The sequence below is a fragment of the Lissotriton helveticus genome, chromosome 2_1 (assembly GCF_964261635.1).
Source record: "Lissotriton helveticus chromosome 2_1, aLisHel1.1, whole genome shotgun sequence".
Taxonomy (NCBI): domain Eukaryota; kingdom Metazoa; phylum Chordata; class Amphibia; order Caudata; family Salamandridae; genus Lissotriton; species Lissotriton helveticus.
This window is the reverse complement of record NC_136059.1, coordinates 200815728-200840404: the sequence shown is the minus strand read 5'-3', so window position 1 is coordinate 200840404 and position 24677 is coordinate 200815728.

Genomic DNA, 24677 nt, shown 5'->3' with positions numbered 1-24677 from the left:
TTAACATCTTTATGTCCCCTCTGGCGGCTGCGGCGGAGGCTTACGGAGCCCAGATTGTGTCCTACGCCGATGACACGCAACTTCTCTTCACATGTGGCAAAGATCAGCCATTTGATGGAGAGAGAATTCGGGATTGCCTGGGTATGGTTTTTGGATGGTTCAAGCAGAACAGTCTGAAGGCCAACTCCAGCAAATCGGAGGTTTTATTCTTTGGCTGTACCATCGACCCCGAGTGGCTGCAATGGTGGCCTCCCACTATGTGTCCTCCGGCACAATCCTCTTTGGTTGCAAAGAACCTTGGTGTTAAGTTGAACTACAAGCTCTCATTGAGAGCGCACGTTCTTGGTTTGTCCGGCACCTGTTTCGGCATTTTGAAGATGCTCCGCAAGTTTCTTCCTTTATTATCTGCGGAGCACAGGCGGATTACGGTTCAGGCGCTCATCGGATCCAGGCTAGATTATGCCAATGCACTTTTCTTAGGCCTCCCGGATTACTTGGTCCAGCGCCTGCAGGTGGTACAAAACTCCGCAGCCTGTGCGATTTTTGGTCTACACAGGCGAGCACGAGCCTCTGGGTTGCTGCAGTCGCTTCACTGGCTGCCGATCAGGAAGCGGATCATGTTTAAATCCCTGACATTGATGCACAAAGCATTGTTTGGCTCAGGTGCGGGATATCTGCAGAAGAGACTGTTTTTCTATCGCCCTGCCCGCTCACTGCGCTCCGAATCCCTCTTTACTGCTGTGGTCCCGCGTGTGAGGAAAGCCCGCATTGGGGGGCGCTCTTTTAGCCTTAAGGCCCCCCAGTTGTGGAATTTGCTTCCGCTGGCTCTACGCAGTACCCCCAATTTGCTTCATTTTAGGAAAAATTTGAAGACCTGGCTTTTTAATCTTTCTGTTTAGTGGCTGTCTTCTTTTCTTGAGTTAACTTTTTCTTGTTATGTTGTTCTACACTTGAGCTGTATGTGGAAAGCGCCGGGACACTCTGTTAGAGTAGCCGAGCGCTATATAAACACAATTTAACATAATATAACATAACATAACACATACATACACCAATAAGTACTGGCATAATACTGTACGGAGAACTAGATCTTGTAACATAAAACATAGGGCACCTAAATCCTATCAGGCCTGAATCTCGTTGGCTACCACAAACCACATTAGGGGATCAATCACAAGATGTGATGGGCATTGCAACCATAATTTCATTATGTAATCCTCGCAGGAGGCCATAGGCCTCGCAAGCAGAAAACACTTTAGCAGGAGATACCAACATAAAAGGTCATAACATGGGAAGAGGCAATAACTACATTAGCGTTAGACACCCTCCTAAGCATAACTCACATTAGCTAATAAGTCTCAGCAGCATAATCAACAACATAAACCACAGTTAGGAAATAATCTTATTAGCACGAACCACAGTAGAGAACAACTCAGACATGAACACAGTATGCAAAACCTCATAATCATAAAACCCCATTTAGAGGCATAAAACATGGTACGTAGATCATAATACATGCATCACATTTCCTAGCACCACATAAATCACGTTAGGGCCTGGTGCACTATAAACCTAACAGCCACCCTGACCAATTGGCCTTCTCAAAGGAGCTCAAATGCCCTATGTCCGAAACGTCAGGGCGGCTGCCAAGGTAGCAGAATCCATGTTCGCAATTGCGCAGACCTAAACATTGCACCTGTGTTGCGCAGCAGTGAAAGGACTGAGACAGGAGAGTGCATCTCACTCCTATCTTTCACAAAGATGCCCTTATAGGAAATGTCAGCCTAAACGGTGCAGCAGACGCTACTTGCTGTGCAGCTGGGAATAAACACGATGAAGGGGCCAGGGGACGTCTGTACCTCTTCAGCCCCACCGGGCCTCTCTCACCAACTTGCCCAAAACGATGCAGCTGACTGCACTCTCGCAGAACAGCTGGGATAAGCCCTGGAAACACGGGCACCACGATGACTCAGGCCCCCCTCTCGGGACTCCCCGCTGGGGCCCTACAAATAACTCATGCCCAAATGTGGCAGCGGACCGCAACAGCGGCACCTCATTGGGGCATAATGGGGACTGGCACCCCTGTGCCTGGGGGAGCCTGACTGGGACTCCCCAACAGAAATGCAAAAAAGTCACAGCTGCCCACTGCTGGACGGGGCAGTTGAAAAATACGCCAGCACCAACAAGGTGCACATTGGAGTCCTGCTCAAGGACTCTGAAGTTCAACAAAGATGCCCAAATTGTTGCAGCGGCCCGCAACTGCGGCACCACTGGAAAAACCAGCACAGCCCTAGGGGAGGGCACCGACAGGGTGCTCCGACACCCCCAAACCATCATACTATTTAGCCCCCCACTCACCGGGCCCACCAGGAATCCTCCAAGGCTGACAGGAATGCCATGCAGTGGGGGCCAGGCACCGACAATGTGCCTCGGGCCCCCTCCGCCTCACTCGCCGATGGCTGCTGCACTTGCGGGGCTCTCTCTGGAGATGGGAGCCCCGCTCAACCATCAGGCCACGGCCTCGCCTTGCAGCCGCTCAGCCGCGGTCGGTAGTAGGAGTTCCTGCAGGGTGGTGACGTGGGGAGGGGGAGGGGCAGGGTGGGGGGTAGTAATGTATGCATTACGGAGTTTAACAGGTAAGTAAACATATAAATAAATAAAACGAATTTTGTTGCGTGCACTGCATCACCAAATGTGATGTATTGCCAAGAAAAGCCTAGGGAAAATGCATTGGGAAATGTGTTGTTGGCAAGCTCCTTTTTTCTCGGACCCCTGCTTTACGGATCACCCTGAAACTTTCAAGGAAGGAGCTGAGGTGACCACCACTGCATAATTTTACTTCATGTTACATACACTCAACCATAAAGCATCTAACGCGTTTCAGCTGCTCCAGCAGCCTTACTCACAGATAGTGAGGTGCCATTTTGTGTGACGTGTGACCTCATCATGGTCAGTGTAAACCGACTATATAAACTACTGGTGCCGCGGTCATTTCATGTCCTGTATGTTTTATACATGGAAAACATTTCATTAAAATATATAATTAAATTAATCAATGCAATAAAGTACAATACTGTTCCGATCTTCATCCTGAAACAAGACTTAATATCATCATAAGTAACCCTGGGTGGAGTTCACGGAGTTCTGCTGCCACGCTATGAAGAGCTCCGCAAGCGGCGGAGAATTGTAGAATAAATGCCGTTTGCTGTGATTTTCAGTGCCAGATGCTTCCTCGCACAGTGCAATCATCGCGAACGGCACTGTGCACAGTGCAAGTGGGCGCTAGCTTTTCTTTCTGCCACTCGAGTAGATTTTTTTACTCGAGCTGCAGCTTTCTCAATGCGAACGGGCAGTTTCTCAATGCAATCGGTCGTGAGCATACGCGACCACTCGCAATGAAAAATCTGACCCATTGCGTTGAGAAATCTGACCAGGAAGTTGATTTTCGGCGCCAACTTGATGTTGACGATCACGAATGAGGAAAAACCTCGCCAGGAGGTGGATTTTCCTTGCTCGCGCTCGCCAACTTCACGTTGAGGAACACTCCTCGTGCACCGCATAACGCTGAGTGCGGAAAACTCCGTGAGCGGAGCGGAGTTCACCGCCCATGATTTTGGTGTATTTGCAAAATGATAAACTACTCATCTCCAAAGTCTGGGAAATTAACCACATTATGCCACCCCAGTGGGCAAAGTGTTATTCTACATGCCAGTATTTAGTTAGAAAAAACATTTCCAAAATCTGGGGAAGAAAAAATAAAAGATAGATCTAATATCAAACTTGACCGCACCATACAGCTCAAGTAGGCAAAATATAACAATAGAGCCCTCATTGGCCATAGTTGACAAGGGCCTGACAGCATTCTACAAATACTTAATGAAACCTTTGTACACTAAGTAAAGGTTACCATAATCATGGTCTAAGGCAATTAATTATTGCACCCATTGGTAGGCAAGTTAACCCTCTGCCTATGATTAATTGTCGCGTGATCAAAGACCATTGCATCATGCTACAATATGTGATTAAAACCATCTGTGCATGCTAACATTACTGATAATGCCCCTGATTCCTGAGAGAGATTAGCTAAAAATGTGTATACATACAACCACTCACGTAGCCAGTCACACATCCATACAACCAATCGCAGTCACTTAAAAACGCATACAATGACTCACACACCCACTCAAACCCCCGTATACACTCACACATCAATAAAACGACTCACACACAGACACACACAGTCACACAGCCATTCACATAATATGTTATAAGTAGTATCACTCATTAGTAGTAAACCTACAACACACATTTACGTTTTGTAGTAGATTTAAGGCATGATTACAAGCTTGGCGGATGGGATACTCCATCACAAACTTGACGAATATCCTGTCCAACGTATTACAAGTTCCATAGGATATCATGGAATTGTAATATTACAGATGGGATATCAGTTATGTTTGCGTCGGAGTAACCCGGTCTGCCAAAATCATAATCAGGCCCTTAGTATATATGTTTAACTATCATAAATTCTTACAAAATACTTACACTTACTGGATGATGGCATTAGTGATGTCATCAATGATGTCATTTGAGATGTCAACAGTTATGTCACTAGCCATGTAATGAGTGATGTAATACGTGCGGTCATAAGCAGTGCATTGCGGGGGGCGAAAGTTCTAGTTAGCTGAGCTAACTATAACTGCTGAATTTTACAGTTTTGTATGAGTGAAATCTGAGCCTAACTACAATGTCCCTGTAACCTTTGGTGTTTTCAGTGAATTTCTAAGGATTTGTTTTAATTCTATGTCCTAACTATAACGTCCCAGTAACCTTTGTTTTTTTTGTGAATTTCACCATTTTGTTTTAATAAAAATTGTTCTACAATTTTACACATAAGTTAAATGTACTGATATACATTTTCACAAGTTTATAAATGCACTGTATTCACAAATTCATTCTTATTATATATTTTAAAACTAAAAGTTAAAGTAAGGTAACTTATGTTGTCTTGCTATAAATGCAATGCACTGAGTCGTTCTTTTATTAATTCATTTTATGGATCCGCGGATCTATTCCCAATCAAACAATCTATTCTCAATACAAAAGAGCAACACATTTAATACAAACATATCCTATTACAATTTGTATAACGGTATCACTGCCTGTGCGTAGATGTGTGAGTAGCTGTGTAAGTAACCGTTTGGGCCTGTGAGAGGTTACATGAGCGCGTGAGTGGATATGTTAGTGGCTGTGTAACTGGGTGTGAAAGTGACTGTGTGGGTGTGTGAGTAACTGTCTAGTATTTGTGTGAGTGATTTTCTGGATCTGAGTATGGGTGTGTAAGGGGCTGTATGGGTATGTTAGTAGGTGTATGAGTGGTAGTGTGCGTGTGCAAGTGGTTCTGTGAATGGGTGTGTCACTGGCTGTGTGGGTGTGTAAGTGGCTTTATGGGAAGTGAGTGGGTTGGTGAGTGATTGTGTAGGGTGTGTGAGGTAGTGTGTGATGGGTGGGTGTATGTGTGGATGTGTAAGTGACTGTGTAGGGCTTTGAGAGGTGTGCGAGTGGCTGTATGAGTATGTGAGTGGGTGTGCCAGTGGTTTTGCTGTATAGGTGTGTGAGTGGGTGTGTAAGTGGCTGTGTGGGTCTGTGAGTGGGTGTGTGAGTGATTCTCTGGGTCTCTGAGTAGATGTATCATTGACCGTATGGGTGTGTGAGTGACCGTATGGGTGCGTGAATGGGTATGTGAGTGGGTGCATGGATGTGTGAGTAGATGTGTGAGTGGTTGTGTGAGTATTCTATCCTTTTTACATTTTATTTCACCCCCTGGAGCTGAGTCCCGTTTCACAAAAGGGCGGCCGCAACTTTCCTCTCAGGTTGCATCCAGCCAATCATGGCATTGCTATTGGCTTGTGAATCCGCAGAGCAACCGCAGTGGATCCAGGGTGGATCTGCATATCTAGATATACATAAAAAAAAATGTTTAATAACTCCGAAACTACTGAACCGATTTACTCCAAAATACAAAAACCACTCTTTTTTGGATCAATGTCCAGCTTTCTGCCAAATTTGGTGTAATTCTGTTCAGCGGTTCGGGCTGTAGTCGTGTCTAAAATCCCTATGGGAAATTGCATGGAACCCCACTTATTTCTCAACCTCAACTTGGCGAATCACCGCAAAACATTTCAGACAGCAGCTGAAGTGAGTGACAAACTAGTTTTGCAAATATCATGTAAATTCGTCAAACTGAGCCAAAGTCATTAGCAAAACAAAAAATGTTTTCCTATGGAAAGTATGTCCTAATTATAACTACCTAGTGGCGACCGCCACGTGGTATACATATATGTACATATATATATAATATATCCATTATAAGATTAAGCTCCTTGTTCAGAAATAATCATCCGGCACTCCAGGGTAAATTCTGACACTCGGTCTGATTTATTTAAGACGAAGTTTAAACATCAACACGTTTCAGCAGACTCACGCTGCCTTGTTCACGATGCCAGAGCGCCATTTTTTTCTCAATAAAATACACAAACAGTAGTGAACAACACTGACAAAGGACACAACACATTGCATTGAGAGCTCTACGCCTCGCAATCTGGCAGCCATTTTTTAACATGTTCGTTCTTTACCAGAAAGCATATTTTCTTAATACTTCTGTTGCTTATTTTGAAATCCTTATTCCCAGGTTTCAAATAAAGTGACAATGCATGTTTATAAAACCAAAGGTAATTCACAAACATTGATTTCATGTATTTTGCGGCTGTTTTAATTCCTTGCTTTTTCTTTACCCAGTTTGATTCCAACAATATAACTTGGCAAGTGCCTTCTTGTATTAGGTGCACAATTTGGCCAATTAAAGTGCAAGTGCATGTGTGAAAATTACGCAACATTTCTAATTTCGAGTCAGACCATCGTTTCAGGACTCCCAATTATTTCACATCAAAGTGCAAGTGCATAATAAATATAACATATCATAACCCATTAAAAAAAAGGGAAAGAGGGTCATGTTTTATATTCATTCAAAAGAAATCACTTGATAGCGAGGAGAAGTTAAAAATAATAATATTCTTGGTGATTGATATCATCACACAACCTTAAATCTAAAGTGCTAATGCTTATGAAAACCAGAAAATCCTTCCATATAAGCCTTTTTTTCTCCTCAATGTTTACGTCCTTCAATACAGTATAACCATTATTCAAAAGTACAAATGCATAGCAGCCCAAAGAAATTTCACCCACAGAGAAAAGTAGAGCAATTCATTATGTTGTATATGCCTCATTAAATACAGACATTCACTACAGTTAAAAAACTATATATATATATATATATATAATACATATCCTATTACAATTTGTATAACTGTATCACTGCCTGTGCGTAGGTGTGTGAGTAGCTGTGCAAGTAACTGTTTGGGCGTGTGAGGGGTTACATGAGTGCACCAGTGGATATGTTAGTGGCTGTGTAACTGGGTGTGAGAGTGACTCTGTGGGTCTGTGAATAACTATCTAGTATTTGTATGAGTGCTTTTCTGGATCTGAGTATGGGTGTGTAAGTGGCTTTACAGGTATGTGAGTAGGTGTATGAGTGGTAGTGTGGGTGTGCAAGTGGTTCTGTGTGTGGGTGTGTCACTGGTTATGTGGGTGTGTAAGTGGCTTTATGGGAATGTGAAAGGGTTTGTGAGTGATTGTGTAGAGGTGTGGGTATATATATGTATACCTAGTGGCAATCACCACTAGGTATTTAGAGTTAGGGTAGCTGTTCTATAGGAAAATCCTTTCTTGTGTAGCTAATAACTTTGGCACTCTTTGACAAATTTCCACTAATCTTTCCAAAAAGGTGCTACTTTTTGACTAGTTCGTGCATTGAAAGTTTTGGTGTGATCCATCAAGTGGGGCACGAAGAAAAAGAGGGGTCCCAAAAAACAAAATGCCCATGCATTTTCCATAGATTTCTCTAAGAAGATCTACAGCAAAAACTGCGGAACGGAATTAATCCAAATGTTGTGCTTTTTGTGATTTGATGCAAATTTATCCAGTAGTTTTTGAGAAATTAAGGTTAAAAATAATTGCATATCTAGACGGTTGGGTCCACGAGAGTCTCGAGTGAACACAGATGTTTTGTACTTTGTTTATGTTCATCACTTTGGCATGCCAACAGTGATGTCATAAATGATTTCATAAAACATGTCATGAGTGATGTCATATGTGAGGTCATAAGCAGCGCATGTTTATGTTCATCACTTTGGCATGCCAACAGTGATGTCATAAATGATTTCATAAAACATGTCATGAGTGATGTCATATGTGAGGTCATAAGCAGCGCATGGTGGGGCGCAAGTTATAGTTAGTGCTACTAACTATAACTGCTGCATTTCTGTGTTTTTTTGTTTAAACATTAATGTTGTCACTCAGAAATTTGCTTAACTAGAACTTTACTTTCACCTCTGTTTTTGTAATGAAATTCTAAGGATTTTTTTTTATACAAAAAGAGATTTGTTTATTACACCTAAGTATAACATCACTTTAACCTTTGTTTTTTTCAGTGAATTTCTTGGTCTTTTATTTTGTAAAGTATATTATTTTTGTGAGTGAATGTATAATAGAGTGACTGCACAATATATGTTGTGTTCAGATATTATTTTAGCAATACAATGTTTTTTTTTTATTGAAACAAAACAAGATTTGGTTGATAGTTTACAAAGTCTTTGTAAAATATTTCTGAGAAATAAACAGATCTATATTTCAATAGAAATTGTTTATTTGCTCAGTTATTTGAATTCTGATGTCAACACATGTTGCCAGCAATCATTTTTGAAGGTGTCATTACTCTGAGGGGGCTGTACTTTCTGTTTCACTCTCGTGAACCACTCATGAGATTGTTTATTTAGAATTCGTTCATTACAGTGTTTTACTGTAATTTTGATCAAAATAGAACGTTAGACGTTGTTTATGGTAGAAAATAAACTGTGTACTGTTTTGTAGAAGATATAAAGGAAGTATTTTACGGCTTCGTAAGACGCTCGCGAGAAACTAGCAAGAGGTCCGGGAGAGGAAGCACACCCTAAGGAAGGATCCTGATTGGTTCATATAAATGTCTTTATTTAGAAGAAGATTTCATCTTTTTTGCTTTTTATACTATTGTACTTTGGTGAGAGTAGACATATTTGGCTTGCTTTCCTATTCTGTTTTCCTTTTTGAGCAGAAAGATGCCTTCATCTAATGCAGATGAACAGCTTGAGGCTTCTGTACCACCTCAGCGACCACAGCCACCCAAGGATTACTTGGTGTGGCAGTTCTTTGACATGAGGCCAGGTGCCAAGAAAGTATCTGTGACGAACATGACCTGTAAACTCTACAGCAAAGAGTTCATCAGGAGCAACAGAAATAAACAAAATAGTATGAGTACCACAAGGATGTTGAGATACTTTGCCTGAGCAGGTAAAAAGTGCACAGGCAGACAATAACCCTGATTGTTTTAATAAAGCACGTTTTTGCTGCTTGTGCAAGCAGATCATTTCTTCATCAGAGGCAAGCAGGTCTGCCCAAGATAAGCTTGCCCAAGAGCACAAATGCCCCCCTAGGCAGAACTCTTTTTTTTTTTTTTAAATCATTTTTTGGGAAGTTTTCCTGGTTCTTGCTTTTAATGAGATGCTGTTGGCATTTGTTTAGCACCTCCAGTTGTATGTTTTTGTCCTACCCTAATATAAAAGTAAAAAAATACAAAATTTTTTACAAATGTTTAAAAACACAAAACAGTTTTCAAAACTGTTAACAAAAAATGCTCTTTTCAGAGCTACACTCTACTTTCATTAACTTTGTTGTTTGTATTATGTTTTCCATTTTAACCATTCCTAAAAACTCTTGCAAGAGTATTGTGAGAAGCAGAGAAGTATACCATAGCTGTCTGCTCTTGTGAGTCTCCGCCAAGAGTTTGCGAGAGCCAGGCAGACAATCGCTCACATGCATGGTAGGGTGTGGGATATATATCCACACACAAGGCTGTCCTTTATTTTGGAAACGCCAACACAGGTAGAGTGAACCTCTCTTTATTGCAGGCGGAGACACAGTGCACTTACTCCTCCATGAAAACTGCCATACGCGTTTCGGGCAACATGCCCTTGTTCACTGGCTTTGCACACACGCCATCACAGCTGAGCTGAACTTATGCCTGTTTTACCAGCCCAAATGGGAATTCTCTTGCTGTTGCATTCTGGGTTTGGTGGTTCGTGCATATCCTAAATAGTAGCTGTTGCTGCAGTGTACATTGAAACTGTAATCCCCAAGTGGGTTACATAGAGGAAAGCAGAATGTCCCACAAGTGTTCGCACCCACAACATCGGGACTCCAACTCCACATGGCCCCCAAGCTTGAGAGCCGTGGTCCACGGGTTCTGCGGCGGGGCATTTCCACAATGAAGACAACGCCGCAATTGAATCCACACACAAGGCTGTCCTTTATTTTGGAAACACCAACACAGGTAGAGTGAAACTTTCTTTATTGCAGGCGGAGACACAGTGCACTTACTCCTCCATGAAAATTGCCATACATCTTTCGGGCAACATGCCCTTGTTCACTGGCTTTGCACACACGCCATCACAGCTGCGCTTACCTATACCTGTTTTACCCGCCCAAATGGGATTTTTCTTGCGGTTGCTTTCTGGGTTAGGTGGTTCATGCATATCCTAAATAGTAGCTGTTGCTGCAGTGTACATTGAAACTGTAATCCCCAAGTGGATTACATGGAGGAAAGCACAATGTCCCACAAGTGTTCGCACCCACAACATCGGGACTCCAACTCCAAATGGCCCTCAAACTTGAGAGCGTGGTCCGCGGGTTCTCGGTGGGGCATTTACGCGACGAAGACATTGCCACAATTGAATCCACACACAAAGCTGTCCTTTATTTTGGAAACGGCAACACAGGTAGAGTGAACCTTTCTTTATTGCAGGGGGAGACACAGTGCACTTACTCCTCCATGAAAATTGCCATATGTGTTTCGGGCAACATGCCCTTGTTCACTGGCTTTGCACACACGCCATCACAGCTGTGCTGAACTTATATCTGTTTTACCCACCAAATTGGATTTCTCTTGCTGTTGCATTCTGGGTTAGGTGGTTCGTGCATATCCTAAATAGTAGCTGTTGCTGCAGTGTACATTGAAACTGTAATCCCCAAGTGGGTTACATGGAGGAAACCACAATGCCCCACAAGTGTTCGCACCCACAACATCGGGTCTCTAACTCCACATGGAACCAAAGCTTGAGAGCCGTGGTCCGCGGGTTCTGCGACAGGGCATTTCCGCGACGAAGACATCGTCGCAATTGAATCCCCACACAAGGCTGTCTTTTATTTTGGATTCGCCAACACAGGTAGAGTGAACCTTTCTTTATTGCACATGGAGACACCGTGCACTTACTCCTCCATGAAAATTGCCATATGTGTTTTGGGCAACATTCCCTTGTTCACTGGCTTTGCACACATGCCATCACAGCTGAGCTGAACTTATACCTGTTTTACCCACCCAAATGGGATTTCTCTTGCGGTTGCATTCTGGGTTAGGTGGTTCATGTATATTCTAAATAGTAGTTGTTGCTGCAGTGTACATTAAAACTGTAATCCCCAAGTGGATTACATGGAGGAAAGCACAATGTCCCACAAGTGTTCGCACTCACAACATCAGGACTTCAACTCCACATGGCCCCCTAGCTTGAGAGCCGTGGTCCGCGGGTTCTGCGGTGGAGCATTTCCGCCATGAAAACATTGTCGCAATTAAATCCACACACAAGGCTGTACTTTATTTTGGAACCCCCAACACAGGTAGAGTGAACCTTTCTTTATTGCAGGTGGAGACACAGTGCACTTACTCCTCCATGAAAATTGCCATACGCCTTTCGGGCAACATGCCCTTGTTCACTGACTTTGCACACACGCCATCACAGCTGCGCTAAACTTATACCTGTTTTACCCGCCCAAATGGGATTTCTCTTGCTGTTGTATTCTGGATTAGGTGGTTCGTGCATATCCTAAATAGTAGCTGTTGCTGCAGTGTACATTGAAACTGTAATCCCCAAGTGGGTTACATGGAGGAAAGCACAATGTCCTACAAGTGTTCGCACCCACAACATCGGGACTCCAACTCCACACAGCCCCCAAGCTTGAGAACCGTGGTCTGCGGGTTCTGCGGCGGGGCATTTCCATGATGAAGACATTGCCGCAATTGAATCCACACACAAGGCTGTCCTTTATTTTGGAAACACCAACACAGGTAGAGTGAACCTTTCTTTATTGCAGGTGGAGACACGGTGCACTTACTACTCCATGAAAATTGCCATACGCCTTTCGGGCAACATGCCCTTGTTCACTGACTTTGCACACACGCCATCACAGCTGCGCTAAACTTATACCTGTTTTACCCGCCCAAATGGGATTTCTCTTGCTGTTGTATTCTGGATTAGGTGGTTCGTGCATATCCTAAATAGTAGCTGTTGCTGCAGTGTACATTGAAACTGTAATCCCCAAGTGGGTTACATGGAGGAAAGCACAATGTCCTACAAGTGTTCGCACCCACAACATCGGGACTCCAACTCCACACAGCCCCCAAGCTTGAGAACCGTGGTCTCCGGGTTCTGCGGCGGGGCATTTCCATGATGAAGACATTGCCGCAATTGAATCCACACACAAGGCTGTCCTTTATTTTGGAAACACCAACACAGGTAGAGTGAACCTTTCTTTATTGCAGGCAGAAACACAGTGCACTTACTCCTCCATGAAAATTGCCATACGCGTTTCCGGCAACATGCCCTTGTTCACTGACTTTGCACACACGCCATCACAGCTGCGCTAAACTTATACCTGTTTTACCCGCCCAAATGGGATTTCTGTTGCTGTTGCATTCTGGGTTAGGTGGTTCGTGCATATCCTAAATAGTAGCTGTTGCTGCAGTGTACATTGAAACTGTAATCCCCAAGTGGGTTACATGGAGGGAAGTACAATTTCCTACAAGTGTTCGCACCCACAACATCGGGACTCCAACTCCACACAGCCCCCAAGCTTGAGAACCGTGGTCTCCGGGTTCTGCGGCGGGGCATTTCCATGATGAAGACATTGCCGCAATTGAATCCACACACAAGGCTGTCCTTTATTTTGGAAACACCAACACAGGTAGAGTGAACCTTTCTTTATTGCAGGCAGAAACACAGTGCACTTACTCCTCCATGAAAATTGCCATACGCGTTTCCGGCAACATGCCCTTGTTCACTGACTTTGCACACACGCCATCACAGCTGCGCTAAACTTATACCTGTTTTACCCGCCCAAATGGGATTTCTGTTGCTGTTGCATTCTGGGTTAGGTGGTTCGTGCATATCCTAAATAGTAGCTGTTGCTGCAGTGTACATTGAAACTGTAATCCCCAAGTGGGTTACATGGAGGGAAGTACAATTTCCTACAAGTGTTCGCACCCACAACATCGGGACTCCAACTCCACATGGCCCCCAAGCTTGAGAGCTGTGGTCCATGGGTTCTGCGGCGGGGCATTTCCGCGACGAAGACATCGCCGCGGACAAGCAGTATGACAAGCAAGATGTGCTTCAAATGTGGGAGGTTTTATCCCTGTACTTTTTCCTTATTGCATAGGGAGTGGCCAGGAGTCACCCACACCCACTGGCGACTTATTCCTACAGAAGTGGCATCTCACCTACAGTTCATAAGAACACTTTACGGACATTTGGAAGCACAGAAGATAATGGAACCTAAGGTTTGAGACCTTTGTGGAGACCCGATGGGCGGACCTGCTCTAGGTGGTACATAGGTCTAAGACGTGGACTCCAAGGGTCAGTTGGCTGAACTCCAATGTTTCTACAGGGGCACAACTAGCTGAAAGAGGTCTTTTCATGAAGTGCCAAACTGATTAGTAGCAACTGGACCTGAATTGGACCCTGCTCGAGGCCTCTGCTGGAGTGAGTACTGGCCCCTAAGTGCTATCCCTAAGACCAAGAGAAGCTACTACAGAAACTGTGAATAGTTGGGACTTCACAGCATCAGTGACCAATTTCAAGAGGGCTTAGGCACATATAGCTCCAGACTTGCCCCACTCAAGGATGTAGAGCTCCATAAAAAAGACTAAGCCTGAAGAGTGAAATCTTAAAAGAGAGCAGGCACGAAAAATAGCTGTCCAATGAGAGGATTTCTGTGGCAGCAATTTTTTAATTTTTCTGGTCTGAGCTTTTCCTGCAAAAACCATTGGCTTCACTAGGACTGTTTCCCATTACTGCCTTCTTTTGAATGAGTCACTAAATATGGTCTATAGTGTTACAGATTAAATGGGTGCAGCTCAGCTAATTAGGATACATAGTCGTTTTTTCTTTTAATCACAATTTAAGTGTCTCTGTATTTAAACCTACAATATGATTGTAGCGGAAAGTAAAGTATGTGATGATATAGCACGAAAGAGGATATATAGCCCAAGTGACCACACAGTTTACCCCAAAAATAAATACCAAACAAGACCTTATAAAAGTGATCACAGTGTCAATGAAAGTGTGTGATGAGATACCAGAAAAGGCATTAAACAGACCACACAAATCGTTCGATAAGTACATACCAGACTTTATAGAGGTTTACTTTCTAAAAGCACAAACCTACTGGCTTTGCCAAATGTTTATTTATACAGCACTTAATTCTAGATGTGAGATGATTTCTAATTTTAGAAGTAAATGAACTGAGTAACAAGAGCTGAAGTGAATTGTTTCTTCCAGAAACATTGGGTCAAGTGGAGTAGAACAGAAGGAGGTCTGTGGCCCAGTGAGCAGCATTAGCCAGCAGACTACACCAGTTATGTACACAACATAGTAAAAGGATTGACTGGCAGGGGAGAGCCACTTGGAGCCCACTTGAAAGAGCTGTATACAAAAAGTACAAAGAAACTAAAGCCTCCATAGAAGATATCAATGTAAGGTGCCGTGGTAGAGAGTAAACCCCACTATTGCCCGACAGGTTCTCGTCCTGGGTCATGCCTGTCAGAACCTCCTTTCAGATGTCTTCAAACATTGTATAACTGTTTGAATTAGAACTAGATCAGAAGAGGCCTTTATATCACAGTTTTGGGCTCTGTCTCTCTTGTGCTCTAAAAAATTGGAAAATGCAGATGTTACTAAGAACTAGCTTCCAGGAAGAAGTGGGCGATGACGCAGAAAGCACAGCCCCAGGAACCCATCAGAGTTCGTGGTACAGGAAGGGAAATCGCTGTGTATCAAGGTAGGTGTGATCACATCATGACCTCTGCTCACAGGAAGTGCTCTTCCTTCACCCACCATCTGTGGTTTGGTGGTTTTGAGTCAGCAGTTGTGTGTGTCAAACAACCGAACACGTGAATGCGATAAACAACAACCTACTCAGGGTCTAATTTAGATTTTGGTCTAGACATAAAACTCTCTAAATTGTGCTGGAAGTGGCAAAGAGGTATGTTGGAGGATCCTGCTATGGTGGTGAATGTACCACCGTAATTATTCATATCATAGAATATCTTGACAGAATTCCTTTGAATTTGTCTGGTCTTACACAAATCGATGTAAATTCTGTCACTGTCAAATACTAAGTCAAACAATTTCACAGTATTTAGTCAGAAGAGTCCTTGGGTGGCGCCAGATATTCTCTCATTATGTGCTATAAGAGTATAGTCTCTAAGTGTATGCAGTCGCACATAGTGGTTAGATATGCGGAGGATGAAAATAGTTACATAAATCTATCTATCTATCTCTCTCTACATATATATACATATAGGACAGTGGCAATCCATCAGGGCCTAGTGGTTAAACTATCGACACACACTGGTGGGTGTAAAATCTACCTACAATGTATCAGTGCTGCGGGTGAGGTACCCACCGTATCACGGAGCGACCTAAGAGAAAGATACAGAACAAAAACCACAACTAAATCAAATGGTAGTTAGGACATGGTAATGACATCTCTCTCTCTCCATGTCCAAAAACACAGGTGACCATCAAACAGTGTGAAAAAAATGTTGACCCATAGAGAGGAGACATAGACAGGAGGAATTCCCCTCCTTTCGATTTATCCAGGATAAACACCCCCCCTGTGTGGCTGCCTGACATACCTCTCTCCTTTGTTAGACCATCAAGAGGAACTGCATACCCTCTTTTCTAACTAAGTGCAGACACAACGCAACACTAGAAAACAAAAGTGTAAAAAGAAAAAACAACTTTAGAAGTAAAAAATATGTCAGTTTATGTTACACTAAAAATCAGTGGAGGTGCAATAATATCACCAGTAGAAGTTTGAGATACAAATAAATCATGTACCAGATACACAAAACAAGTAGTAAATCTGTATCCCTAAAAGTATTCCTAATAACGGGTGCTGATTTTATACATTTTGAGATTCGCAACCATTGGCAGTAGTACAGTAGCAGGAATTCCAACATTCAATGGTAAATGGCATATAGGCCTTTAGGCTTGTCTGATAATATTGTGGTAATTCCTGCATCCCTAGTGGGGTACTGAGCCCAGTTATATAGGGTGTCAATCACTGAGTACCAACAACAACTCCAAGCATTACTATTAAATGTCTTTGCCTTCAGCAAAACTTCCTACATCTTCATACAGGCATGAATAGGACAGAGAGAGCATTAGTTATCCTTGGTCCTGAGGAAGGCCACTGACCAATGTTTGGCTTTATAGTTGGCTGAAACATGTCACCTAATATAAGTAGGAATAGTAGGAATTCCTAACATCTTCTTTTGCTTGTTAGTCTCATCAGTAGAAACCTTATTAAAATGTGTGTGTTTTACCACTAGACAATCTTAAGCAACTTATGTTTGGATCCCATTACTCATTTTGAAATGTACAACATATAATTCCATATATTTGTAGGCCCTTCATGCACACCACCTGTCCTGAATGAGAACAGACACTATGACGAAGAATGCCACCATTCAATTGGGAAGAGATAGAGATTTGGAGTTTGAGTTTCCTGAACTTTTAGAAAGTGGGCATTTTCTTGCTTTACCATTCTCTGCCTGCCTTTGAAATCAACATCTGATTTAGACTGACTGGGGCTGTTGGTGCATTCACTCCAGACAGTCACACAAAGGGAGCTGAGGTGCGCCCTGCCTACCCTGATGGCCCACCACCAGGCTGATGGGTCTTCCTGAGCTAGAGTGGTGGGAGGAGTTGGCACTGACACCTGAATAGGGCTGTGCCTGTCTTCTCACACTGCTGTCTCTGCCCCCTTGTAGTGTGTCTGTAGCTAAGGCAGGATCTTGTGAGCTACAAAGACTTTCCTTTGAAGTATGCCTACATCAAAGGCCAAAAAAGGTATAGGTTTTGGACCTGTAACCCCACATTTCTAGAACACTTCTGGACTGAGGACTCTGCCAAAAAGAAGAGCTGGAGAAGCTGTCAGGAGGAGTGCTGTCCCTTTGCTGTGTTGCCCTGCAGTTGCCGCTTCTGTCTGTGTGCAGTGAAATAACTGGGCTTTGCTTTCTGGAATCCTACTTTCCAAAGTTCTCCAAGGGCTTGTGTGTGCTTACCTCCTGTTCAAAGTCTCAGGGCCATCAAAGACTTCATGTGCAGCCCCCTGAACTACTCTGCTGGGAGTTCTGACCTGCCAAGTGCTGCCAATTTCAGTTCTGGGCCCTTAGATGTGGTTTGGCTGCTTCAAGGACTGAAAATCCATGCATCGTTTCTTCAGCACCATTTTTCCCACTGCAAGCTTGCCATATATGATTAAAAAAGCAATGCATCGCTGCACCGCAGCCGTAAAACAGACACAGCCCATGTCCACAGCTAGAAGAACCGCCACATCTGAGTTAAGAGCACTATGTCTCTGATGTCTGAGACAACCGCTCTGACTTTGATGCGGGCCCTGATGTGTAGCTGACGGAATCAATGCATCTGCCGCATCAACCCTGCGCTCCTGGATTTTCCAGTGCATCGCCCCGCAGTAAGGAACCATGGGCCCGATGTAGGTAATTCCGATTTACCGACTCTTAAATACCGAATCATACCGATTCGGTATTTAAGAGTCGGTAAATCGGAAGCAGGCAGATGTAGGTAATAAATTACCCATTCTGTACGATTCGGTATTTACCGAATCGGTCAATACCGAATCGGTATTTCCCATTGATTCCTATGGGCCTTGAAGCCCGTAGGAATCAATGGGAAATACCGAATCGGTATTTACCGATTTGGTAAATACCGAATCCTGCAAGGGTGAACGGGGTGTCACTTTGACACCCTGTAGCACCCCAATTCCAGGCTTGTGTGCCATGTGGCACACATACATGCCCTAAGGTAAATTTACCGATTCTGTAAAGTAATGGCCCCTACATCTCAATCACCAAATACCAGTCGGTAACGGCCGAATTCGGCCGTTACCGACCGGTATTTGGTGACCTACATCGGGCCCCATGTTTGGAATTTGATGCATTGCTTCTCCTCACAGTAAGGAATCGGGGAAACACTTCTCCTGCGTGCAGCAGAACTAACACCTTCATTCTCCTGGGTCTCAAGAACCGATGCATCTTGTGTGCTTTCAGCGCTTCCTTCCTCTGTGGCTGTTTTTCGTCTTGGATTTTGACGCATCCAAGGTACTTTGTGTTAAAATCAGCACATTCATACAAGTATATGAACTAATTTGTATAAACCTTTCAAAGAGTGATATCTCTAATTCTGTATATTGGATTTTTTGTTATTTTGGTCTTGTATGGTTTAGGCAAAGATTGGTTATTATTCTAAACTGGTGTGGTGTTCATTTGCGGTGTTTTCACTATGTTAATGTGTGTTTTATGTACAAATGGTTTACACATTGTCTCTGAGAGAGGCCTGACTGCTCATGCCAAGCTACCAAGGGGCTGAGCAAGGGTTATCTTCGTGTGCAACACTCTTACCCTGACTAGAAGGAAGGGTCCCTATTTGGACAGGGTGAAAAGCAGTGCCAACTAGAGACCCCCAATTCTAACAGTATTGCATTCTGCAGCATACAAAGAAAGAGGAATATGCCTTTCAGGATTGTTTTTGTGCAGGTATGTGCCCCTTGCTGCCACTAGGCTGCCAAAAGGGAGCCGGCACAGGGAAAAAGGCAGGTATATGCCATATTGCCTTAAATATGGTGAGTTGCTGCCCTTTCTCTGTCACACTGTGAAGTGCAATAAGGGGACTTTTTCGTAAATAAGCCTTTTAGTCTGGGAGGTACTATTCCTGTTATCCTGTTAAGCATCTCCTTTGAGTCATCTGTCCCCACCTTGGGTACCTGATATTTAATCAAAGTTAATCTTGAGATACATCATGTATTTTGATTTGACTTTTTTAGGGCAATGTGAACAACTGGCCAAGAAAAGAGACAGGTTGAATATATGTGTATGCCCGTCTGTTCCACTCCCACGGGACTGCTCCCTTACTATACATAAGTATGTCTTCACTATATCTGGAGCACTAGTTCTGACTGACCCTGCTCTGAAAAGTCATACTTCAAGATTCCCAAAGGAGGTGTCCACGTGGCTACTGGTGTCTGCTCCCAGCCAGACGTGCACCACTCACGGTGCCTCATTTATGAGAAGTGACGCATCGATGCATGAAGGCAGCGATGGGCCACTACTCAGTGCGCCCTCCTTACGACATGATGGATGCATCCTATTTACTATATGACGCATCATGTTGCAAGGAGTTACAGATACGTCAGTATTTCTGACATATCTGTAGGCGCAAAAGTGACGCATTGCTGGAGTGTGTCACAAAAGTGACGCAACTTCAGCAATGTGACGCATTTGCACCCTAGAAGTGGCGCAGTGAAATCTCGTAGATTTCACTGCGATCACTTCTACGAGGCATACTTACGTGGGAACGACCACCCTGCATACATTATACCTGTTACAGGTATAATGTAGCGCAGGGAATTACAAAGTGACGCATCTGCTTAGATGAGTCACTTTGTAAATAGGGCGCAACAGGAGGCATGTTTTACGTCGCCGATGTGTCACAAAAAGTGACGCAACGGAAGTGCAAAACTGTAGCAAGGCCTCATAAATAAGGCCTCTGGTGTCTTAGGGCCATATGTATCAACAAACTATTTTGCATTTCCTAAATAGCGAATTTTAAGGAATCGCTATTTAGGAATTTCAAAATGGTATGTATGAAAAAAATCGCTATTTTTTAGCGATTCCTTAATATTCCTTATTTGCGCATTCGCATTTTGCAAATTCGCAATTAAGGAATAATTTCCAATGCATTCCTATGGGCCAGGAGGCCCATAGGAATGATTGCGAAATAATTCTCAAATTGCGAATTCGCAATTTGCTAATCGCAATTTGAGAATTATTTCAAGGGTGCAGGGGTGTCTCAAAGACACCCTGCTGCACCCCTGAAATGTACATGTGTGTGCATATGGCGCACATACATGCCCTATGGGCATGTGTGTGCATCACATGCCACCTTCAAAAATGCCAAAATATGCATTTTTGGAAGAATTCGCAAGTTACCATCAACTAAAAGTTGGTGGTAATTTGCGAATTCTTAACCATATTTCGCTAGCCAAAAATGCTACATACATAGCATTTAAGGAATCGCAAAATTGCGATTCCCTAAATGCTATGGCAAAATAAGGAATCGCAGAACTTTGCAATTCCTTATTTTGGGAATGTTTCATACATCCCAAAACATGCAAAACAGCCGTTTGCGAGTCGCAAAGGCCGAAATTCTGCGTATTTCGGCCTTTGCGATTCAAAGACGGCTTGATACATATGGCCCTTACAGCCTGATTCATCAATCTCCCGTTTTGCGAGCCCCTAATAGCGATTCATAACGAATCGCTATTAAGGACTTGCAAAACGGGATTCATGTAGGAATTGCTAAATAAATAGCGATTCCTACACATTCCTTATTTGCGAGTAGCAAATTGCTAATCGCAAATAAGGAATAACTCCCTATTCATTCCTATGGGCCAAAAGGCCCATAGGAATGAATGGGGAGTATTCCTTATTTGCGATTAGCAATTAGCTAATCGCAAATAAGATAGCGATTTAAAGGGTGCCAGGGGTGTCCAAAGGACACCCTGTAGCACCCCTTAAATGCAAATTGAAACAGGTTTTGCGCACACACATGTCCAAAGGACATGTGTGTGTGCAACATGCAACTTAGAAAAATGCTTTTAAAAGCATTTTTCTAAGTTTTTGCTATTTACCGAGAGGTCTGACCTCTCGGTAAATAGCCGCCCAAAATTGCATTTTCGCAATTTTAAAATGCTTCATGAATTGCATTTAAGGAATCTCAAATAGAGATTCCTTAAATTCAATTCTTCGCAAATGTGCGAATTCTTAAATAGCGAATTTTGCATTTGGGATGTTGAATCCCAAATGCAAAAATTGCACTCGCAAAAGGCAAGATTCTGAGAATCTTGCCCTTTGCGAGTGCAATTTAGCTTGATGAATCAGGCTGTTAGTGTCCTGCGTCTGCCTTTTCGCTCACAACCAAACCCTGGTACTCTTCCTGGCTGCCCTGTCAATGCTGATACATATTGCAACCTTGTCTCCAAATTCCTGACGACATAACTGCTGCATTTTACCAAAGTGTGGGCTCGACCCCATCCTGACATAAATTACGTGACTGGTCCCTCAAAACGTGGCTCCATGAATTCATATTGCCAAGTGATAGCTTTCCTTCTCTTTCATGAGCACAGCGCATGACTGTAACGAGACGATGCAAGTCTGAGTACTTCAATCCATCCAATATTAAACCACACTTTACTGTGTTTTTACGATATTCACAATGAATAAATCTCAGATACATTTACAGTGCTGGTAGCTTGCATATTTTGAGGTGAGAACGGATATCTGTTTCTAGTAACACATGTGAAGTAGTTTTTACACCTGCTGAAAGTACTGCTAAAGCGTTTGCATTATTGCACATTAACACACATTTTAATGGCACAGGCATTTTGTATTTCAGTGTTGCACATTGCACATTTAGCCTCACTGTCCCAGTAAACAGGTCAGATTTCCCAGTCGGATCGCCAAGCCAGGACTGCAGATTTAGTGAAGTTGTTTTACACCATATCCCACTGTATCTTCTTCCGAGGGCCTTTTTGCATTCATCCTAAGACAAGAGCAGGGCACCTGCTCACTAGTGTCTATCTTGAGTTTCGGGAAGATCAGGTGCTCTTCCCTTCATTTGCTGCATTATAGAAAATGTATAAAAGTAGAGCGAACATTTACAGAATTTAGCATGATGTGCCCCTCTGATTCAGACGGCTAAGCACTGCTCTGTTGACATTGGAAATCACTCTTAGAACATTTTGCTGCTAGTTATCATTCTACATTAAACATGTGTCAGACTTCTATGAGCTTTTCCGAATGTTTTGTTTTGCATTGTTGGTCTTACCAGAAAGACATCTGGATTTTACTACTCACTGGATCAACAGCACTAGTCCTACCGGTTATGCGTAAAGGTGTCTGATTGATGGGTGCTGCCTCCCTGTGCTGGATGGAAGCCAGTGACTTATCCACGCCTTCTTCCTCTTCTATTCTACTTCTCAGACAAATATATGATTTGTGGCTTCTTGATGACATTCCTGTCACTGCCGCTCAATGCTCCTTGGCTTTGGTCGATATCTCTTGTGGTGATTTGTTAATCATGCAGTGTTGTCTATCAGCAGCAACACTTTCTCCTTGGCATATAAATGATTTGGTTTTGTGGAGCCTGCATACTGTGGCAGAACATGACATATTGATATATTTGTGAAAGAGTTCTCTCTGGAAAACCTTTAGCTTTGAGGCCACTATTTGTTGTTTATTGTTCTATTGATGACAGTACAGCCCACCAGGGGTGCAATATAGAAGCACTTTTACCCATAGAAGTGAGGGTGGTTTATGCGTAACTATGGCAAGTACCGCCTCAGAATTTATATTAAGTAATCGATTTGGGCCTCTATTGGACTCAAGGTTAAGTTGCGAAGAAAATAGTTGGGGGAGCATGAGGGATCTAGAATAGGGATCTAGATTAGGGATCAGAGCACTTGCACAGCCAGTTGATTTTATCTTGGAGCACAGGAGGCTATAAGAAACATTTAGCCCCTAACAATTTTAACACCTTCGCTGCTGGGCACATTCCCGCACTGTGCTGGGGGCCGGGGGGGCACGCATAGCGCCCCCGTGCTCATGACGAGTTCAGCTCGTCATGCAGCACAGCGCTCGTGTCCTCATGACGAGCTGAGCTCGTCATTACCACACCCGTTTTCATAGAACGCACGCACAGCAGCGGAATTAGCCCAGCATGCGAGCGTTCTAACGGTCATGACGAGCTCAGCTTGTCATGAGCACACGAGCACTGTGGCTCATGACGGCATCGAAGGAGTTAAGGAGATACTAGGAAGAAATGAAATTATGTGCTTTCAGGAGACCTGGCTGTGCGAAGTACTCACTCCTGCAGATGGGTTTTTAATGCTCTTCAAAGAGGCTGTACAACTGGGTCCAGGCCGGCCGTCGGGTGGACTGGTCACCTTATTATCAACCAGAGTAGCCAATAGGGTAACACTGTTGAAAGTTGAAAGCCTATATCTATTGGCTAGTCAGATAGAGCTCCACATTGGCCCTTGGGCAAAAAGAGAAATAATTGTGGTTAATATATACATCCAGTTAGGGAGCATAGGGCCATATGTATGAAAAAGTCCATTTGCGATTCTCAAATAGTGATTTTTTGTGAATCGCTATTTGAGAATCGCAAAACGCTATGTATGTAGGATTTGCAAAGAATTTTGCGAATCCTACATGTTCCTTAATTGGGAATCGCAAATTGTGATTCGCAATTAAGGAATACCTCCCCATTCATTCCTATGGGCCTAGAGGCCCATAGGAATGAATGGGAAGACATTCTCAATTTGCGATTCACAATTAGAGAATCGCAAATTGAGAATGCAATTTCAAGGGTGCCAGGGTGTCAAAAGGGCACCCTGTTGCACCGCTAAAATGTGCATGTGTGCACATGTGGCACTCATACATGCCCTTGGGGCATGTATATGAGTCATATGGCACTTTGAAAAATGCAAAAAAGTACATTTTTCAAAGAGATCGCAAATTACCACCAACTTGAAGTTGGTAGTAATTTGCGATTCCTTACGGCCAAACGCACTTTTATTGTGCTTCTTACAGTGCATTTAAGGAATCGCAATTGGCGATTCCTTAAATGCAATTGCAAAATAGGGAATCGCAAAATTTGTGATTCCTTATTTTGTGAGGGATGTTTTGTGTCATACATTGGACACTGGTGATTTGCGATCGCAAAATTGCCTTCATACATATGGCTCATAATAGACTACGAAGCTCAGATGGGATTGTTAGAACAAGATTTGGAGTCAATTTGTACTGCAAAGCCAAATCAGTTGGTAATGATATTAGGGGATTTTAGCCATAAACCTGGCCCATCCTCTAGTGACAAGATGTATAGGGACTTGTTAGCCATTGTACAGGTGCCTCCGGCTGTTTTCCCTAGATCTGGCAGCTCCGTTCGAGGTGAAAACCTTGTAAAATATCTGAGGTCTATAGGTCTGTTTCTGTATTAATGGTCGGGTAGATACAGACCGCCCTGCAAATGTATTTATTTATTTATTTAATGCATTCTTATAAAGCGCGGACTTTACCCGAAGGTGTCAGAGCACTGTACAAT